Here is a 5,850-nt window from a genome sequence, read left to right on the forward strand (position 1 = left end):
CGGCTAAAAGGTCAATATAATAAAAAATAATAAATATATATAAATGTATAATGTTATGAGATTTAAGGTATTTAGTCTAAACATTTGTATTTTGTGTTATAATATATTGTCATTTTAGAACAAAAGAGGTGTAATTTATATTTACTTCCTAATTTGTTATGGTGGTTACAAGTTTGGTCAAATCTACTGAACCTGTACAGAGCTTCATTGCTGAAAATAACAGATAAAATATAAATGTTTTTCTTAAAAAATGTTTGATAATTTGATAACTATCTGGATATTATAAAGATTTTGCATGTGAAACTTTTAGACTTATTGAAAAAATTTAATATTTTGCATATGAAAGCATTGTAATGTTTACTGATAATCTGCCAAATTTCATTAACATATGCTTACTAATTTAAAAGTTATAGCCTGAAAACTATAACAAACACAAAATGGTTATGAGGTCAATCCCAGTGACCGAGCTCATGCTGAAAGAGTTAAGGAATTAGCAACAATAATCTAAGATGTGTAATAATGTCTTTTTAAACATGTGTTATCACAGATATTATAAGTTTGCTATATGGAAAATGTATTTCAAATGTATCATCAAAGGCGTAGAGGAGAAGGGTGGGCCTGACTGAAATGGGTGTTGAAAAAGAAAAACCCAAACAAACAAGATATTGGATAGGTTAGAGTAAGGACTTCTTGTACTTGATTAACAAGCCCACTATAGCTACCTTTCAGAGCAGCTGATAAAGGGAACAGATAGTCATTTGTTCAGAAAGAGCTAATAGTAGCCAAGTGCCCAAATAAAGAGAAAAGCACAACCAAAGAGCATGTAAGTGATGGACAAATGCTCTGACTGCCAAACAAACATACAGGGCTGAAGCAAGTCTGCATGAAATAGGTAAGCCACTCCATGCAGAACAAACTGAACAGAGGGTTGTGAGTGACAAGATATCGGAATATGCAAATAAGCATTCACGACATTCCTCATAGTCATCTATAAACTTGGAGAAAAAGCCCACCTAAGGATGAAAAACAACTCCAATGTAAAACAGGGGAGACTGAAAATGAGATTGAGGTGGGACAAACCTAGGACAGACCACCAGTCTCCGGTTTCTTGTGAGGACAACAAACAGCCTGGAGAAAGACGATGAACAGGTGCAATGGCTTGTTGAGACAGATGCCGGCTGATGGAAGGATCCCAAGTCATGGGGAAGGAAAAGGATACCTGAGACAAAGGAGGTGGGGAAAGAAATAATAGGACAAATTTTTTTGATAAAACCCAAAGAACCCATGGATCTGTTGTTAAAGATGAAAAAGTGTAACAAAATAATACAGTCAAGCTCCCACTGGACCAGAACCCACTGGTTAGTCTCCAGTACTTTTGGAAACATGCCCATTGACATTGAATAAAAAAATGAGACGAGAAACACTTGGAAGGAGAAACAGGGAGGGGTAGATAAGGACCAGAATGGGAAAGGAATAGGGCTTGTTGTGGCTGCAACTGTGACAAATGTTCAACTAAAGAGGAAAGGGTAGAGTATTGATGCACAGATTAAACATAATTCCAAAATCTCAGATACATGATCGAAATATATCACCAAAGAAAAAAGGGCCATACATAAATCCCTAAAAGAAAGAGGTGGCAAAAGAACCTGAAGCAAGGTTGTATCGTGACCCAGAAGATCCCTCTCACAAAAAAGAAATAAATTAGATAATTTGAAATACAATTTGTGGCAACCTTGTTCAGTTGTAACATCTTCAAGTCACTTCTTTCTCTGGTTAGTCCATTGTTGCATTATTTAATGACAGCTGAGGTGTTTGGTATTTCTTGCAACTTTGAAGTTGTTCTTTATATACCAGAAACTATCTTGTTCATGAAATGTCATGTAAGGTACAATAGGGTTTGAAGCTGAATAAAAGTGTTATTATAATAAAAACATACCATTTACCTCTTTTTCATTATTGGATGTCTTTACAAAGACTTAAAACTTTTAGTGCTGTATTTAATTGCCATAATGCATTAAAATGATGAATGTCAAAAAGATGCTAAGCAATATTTCCTAATTGCTAATCAAATTCAATATTGATTAACAGTTTCTGTCAATCAAATCCACCAAACTATTTTGTCCCCTGTACTGGGAAATTCTTGGAGGTGTAGATGAGCAATAGCTAATGAATAGTTGAAAAGGCTGGCCAAGTTATGAAATCAGTCTATTCAGTGGGTACCCAGGTAGAATAAAAAAGGACAGAGCACACCCAAGGATGGGCTCTACAACTTGACACAGTACTATGGGAATACTAAATATATAACAAAAATAAAGCAGTAAGGTGTTACACATTCGAGTTATGAGACATCATATGGAGAACAGTCATCTTGTCTCAGATGTCTTAAATGCTATGATAGGACATGGAAATGAAAAAGGTACCCACCAAAGCATCACCTGATGGTGTCCTCTCTCCACTTCCCCAAGGCATCACCCTGCTGAATGAAAGTTACCCAGTGTAAAACCTTGAAGCTAAATGTATTTCATTACAGAGTACTAGCAGACAAAATGGTATAATAATCGCAATGCAGATGGTTGATTAAGTAATTAGTACATTGATGTACTAAGCATAACTGGTACAAGACTGGTGATTCTAGACAATAAGTACCTAGTTCAGAGAAACTTTGTTGAAGATAGACAAAAGCAAAAGTTTTAGCATAGAGCCAAGTAACAGACACCACAGTGTAGAAACTACATAGTGACTGTCTTTGACCACAGATCCAAAAAAATGGATAGGTCACAGACCAAGTAGACTTCTGATAATATGAATTACAAGTACTTAGTGAATTAACCGATCACTACCGGCTACTAACTTTCTGCATAGTCAATGCAAGTCTTGTTATATTTCATTCCAACAATAAAACTAGTAAATGAAATTGTTTGAAACTTCACAAGAACTTTCATAAATGCATGTAGTTTAAGAAATATAAAGCCTGTTATTTTTTATATATTTAGTTCTTTTGCATTATCATCTTTAATATCTTGGAAAATTACATTAGGAAATGGTATTTATCAGATACGATTATGATATTTATATTTGTTCCAGAATTAAACTTCTTACTTTTTATGTTTTAGTACATTATTTTAAAATCTGTAAAAACTTTTTATTGTCCATAAAATACAAATTTTGATTAATTTTAATTTTTTAATAACCACATACTCTCCTTATGGTTTCAAGTAATATATGACCAAAAATATTTTTGAACAATAAACAAATATTTTTTTTTATTTTTAAATAAATTTCACGTTTATATATGTACGTAGAAAACATTTTAATTTTGTTTCATAAATGTGTATATTTCAAGTTTATGTTCCATTGCAGCCATACTTTTGTTTATTGTGCCAAAAAAAAAACGTGAGGTTAGCAGCATGAACTTCATACATTTGCCGTAAACTATCACGCCTGTTGGTGGTCACTCTCGTTCAGTCAAGTGCAGGCACATTGGAACATTACTGTTCATTACATAAAGAAAATTTTTTGATACTTGAATATCATTTCTTTAAACTTTCAAACAAGTTTATTCTAACACATGTCCTTGTATGTTCTTTCATTATACAAACAAAACTTTAATTGCCTGACCCTAATCACATGATATATCCTGTTACAAGAGATTACTAAATGATACAGACACCATAAATTACAAAGAAAAGCACTTAAAAGATTAGTCCAGATGACATTCCTCTCGTTATAGGCAAGATCCGTATTGGAATTTGAAACTGAAGCTCTTCAGTGTGTTGACACCCCAACTGTGAAAATGTTAAGGCCTTCCCTCTATTATTGTGTTTAGTCTGTTTCACAACCAACACATGGGTTTTTATTGTTATCACTTGTACAGTGAGTTTTAAGCCATTTGCAAAATATCAGAATAAAATATCACTTACACTGTTTTAGTTATAAAACAACAACAACAGAAGTGTGGGTCTTACTACAAAGTAAAGATAGTAAAATGGAAGGAAGAAGGGGAAAATATAAAATTCTTATGTCGTACTGGTACTAGTAGTAGTATGTACAAATCGCACAAAGTTATTCTAAATACTGAATCATGCAAAGACCATGCACTCGCCACTCAATTGATAACCCTAACATTCGTGGATTTACTTCTTTTCTAAATATATATCTATTTTGAGTTAAATTTCAATATAATGATTAATACAAATAGATATACAATATAGCATAACTCAAGCTACTATAGAAAAACAATAAAAGTCACATACATCCTATACAGTTTTTTTCCAGAAGCACGTTTTCTAAGGCTTATAAAAAAGTACTATTGACTACTACTAAATACCACCTCTTCATAAAATGACAGTTACTATAATAAGGACCACACACATTCATATTGTAAAATACAGAGAACAAAGTTTCGTCACGTGCTTTGCTTATCATCCTATGATTTGTGAAACGTGAAATACAGCGATTGGAATAACGGTACTGAAATTGACACTTTCAACTAGAAAATAGACTAAAAAAAGGTTTACATACTAATCATAGATGGCAGAACCAGTACTAAAGTGCAAGGAAAAAATGTTTCTTTAGAGGTCGCTTATTTATAGTCTCAAACATATTTTGGAATTTTTTTATTAAATTTCTTTTCAAACTTCATCAAATAATACAATTTATTACAAATAATTGAATGCTATGCTATATTTACAAAAATAAAATCTGAAAACTCTTAAGATAAGTTCTCTATAATTTTGCAATTCAAAAATGTAATTTTGCCCTCACGATAAGACTCAATGGCCCTAATAGGTAATGGTTCAAGCAGCATTTTACAGACTATTGCTGTTGGTACCAGTGTATTAACCCAATCACTACCAGCTAATATCTTTCTGCATAGCCAATGCAAGTCTTGCTATATTTTGTTCCAACAATAAAACTAATGGATGATATTGTTTAAAACTTCACAAGAACTTTCATAAATGCATGTTGTTTAAAAAACATAAACATATATTTATCTTTTTGCATTATCATTGTTGTTAAATTACACAAAACATTGTGTTTTCTCATGTACTTTACCGGTGTTAGTTTTTGTTTGTCTCTTTTGCTTGCTTAATAACAATTGAAGTGAAAGTTGTGTAGATGCACTAAGTTTGTTTCATTGTTAACTCAGACTGACAACTTTCATACACATAAACATCCAAATCTATTATCAGAAACAAAAGTAAAGATGACTTTCCATCATACTGTTTTTTGAAAAAAAAACTTCCTTATTATAGCTTAAGTGCAATAATAAAATTATAGCTAACACAGAAACAAAATTTTCAAGACAAATATATTTTAAAACAGATTTAGGAAAAACTATAGTAGTGATCATTAAGTACTGAATAAGCTTATACATACCTTTTCTGGTTGTTGTGTACATAGGTTGTTATCCAATCCTTATAGAAACTTTCTGAGCAGTGCAAATGTTGTTCACTTTTGTAACAAGATAATGAGCAATAAGAAGCATTACACCTTGGACATGTGTACAGAGATACCTCCTTGCAGCTATATTTTTGAAAAAACAAAATAAGCATTTCTATATATACATATAGATATATAGAATCACTGTGCGAGTAAAAGATATTTCAAACATTCATAAAATGACTAAAATATTTTAGATCTTAGCCAAGTTGTTATTAGTTCCAGACTCTAGGATACAGATTGGGTAGGACTTGCTAATTTTTGTAGCTGTGAAGAATATCAGCAAATATACATTGTTAAAGTGTCAAAACCATCACAAACTGTTTGCATGCACATATATGTTACCCAATAATCCAATAGCATGCACAATCTTATATATATATATATATATATATATATATATATATG

The 5,850-nt window shown here is 31.9% G+C and overlaps 1 long non-coding RNA gene across 1 annotated transcript in view; it reads right to left on the reverse strand.

The window, feature by feature from the left end:
* The window catches only part of LOC106460534, a 14,780-nt gene that overhangs the window by 3,568 nt on the left and 5,362 nt on the right, over nt 1-5,850 (reverse strand). The window contains exon 2 of the long non-coding RNA XR_001290886.2: nt 5,380-5,526. This is a non-coding gene — a long non-coding RNA (uncharacterized LOC106460534). The remainder of the gene's footprint in view (nt 1-5,379; nt 5,527-5,850) is intronic.

Source organism: Limulus polyphemus, unplaced genomic scaffold (assembly GCF_000517525.1).
Source record: "Limulus polyphemus unplaced genomic scaffold, Limulus_polyphemus-2.1.2 Scaffold789, whole genome shotgun sequence".
Classification (NCBI taxonomy): Eukaryota; Metazoa; Arthropoda; class Merostomata; order Xiphosura; family Limulidae; genus Limulus; species Limulus polyphemus.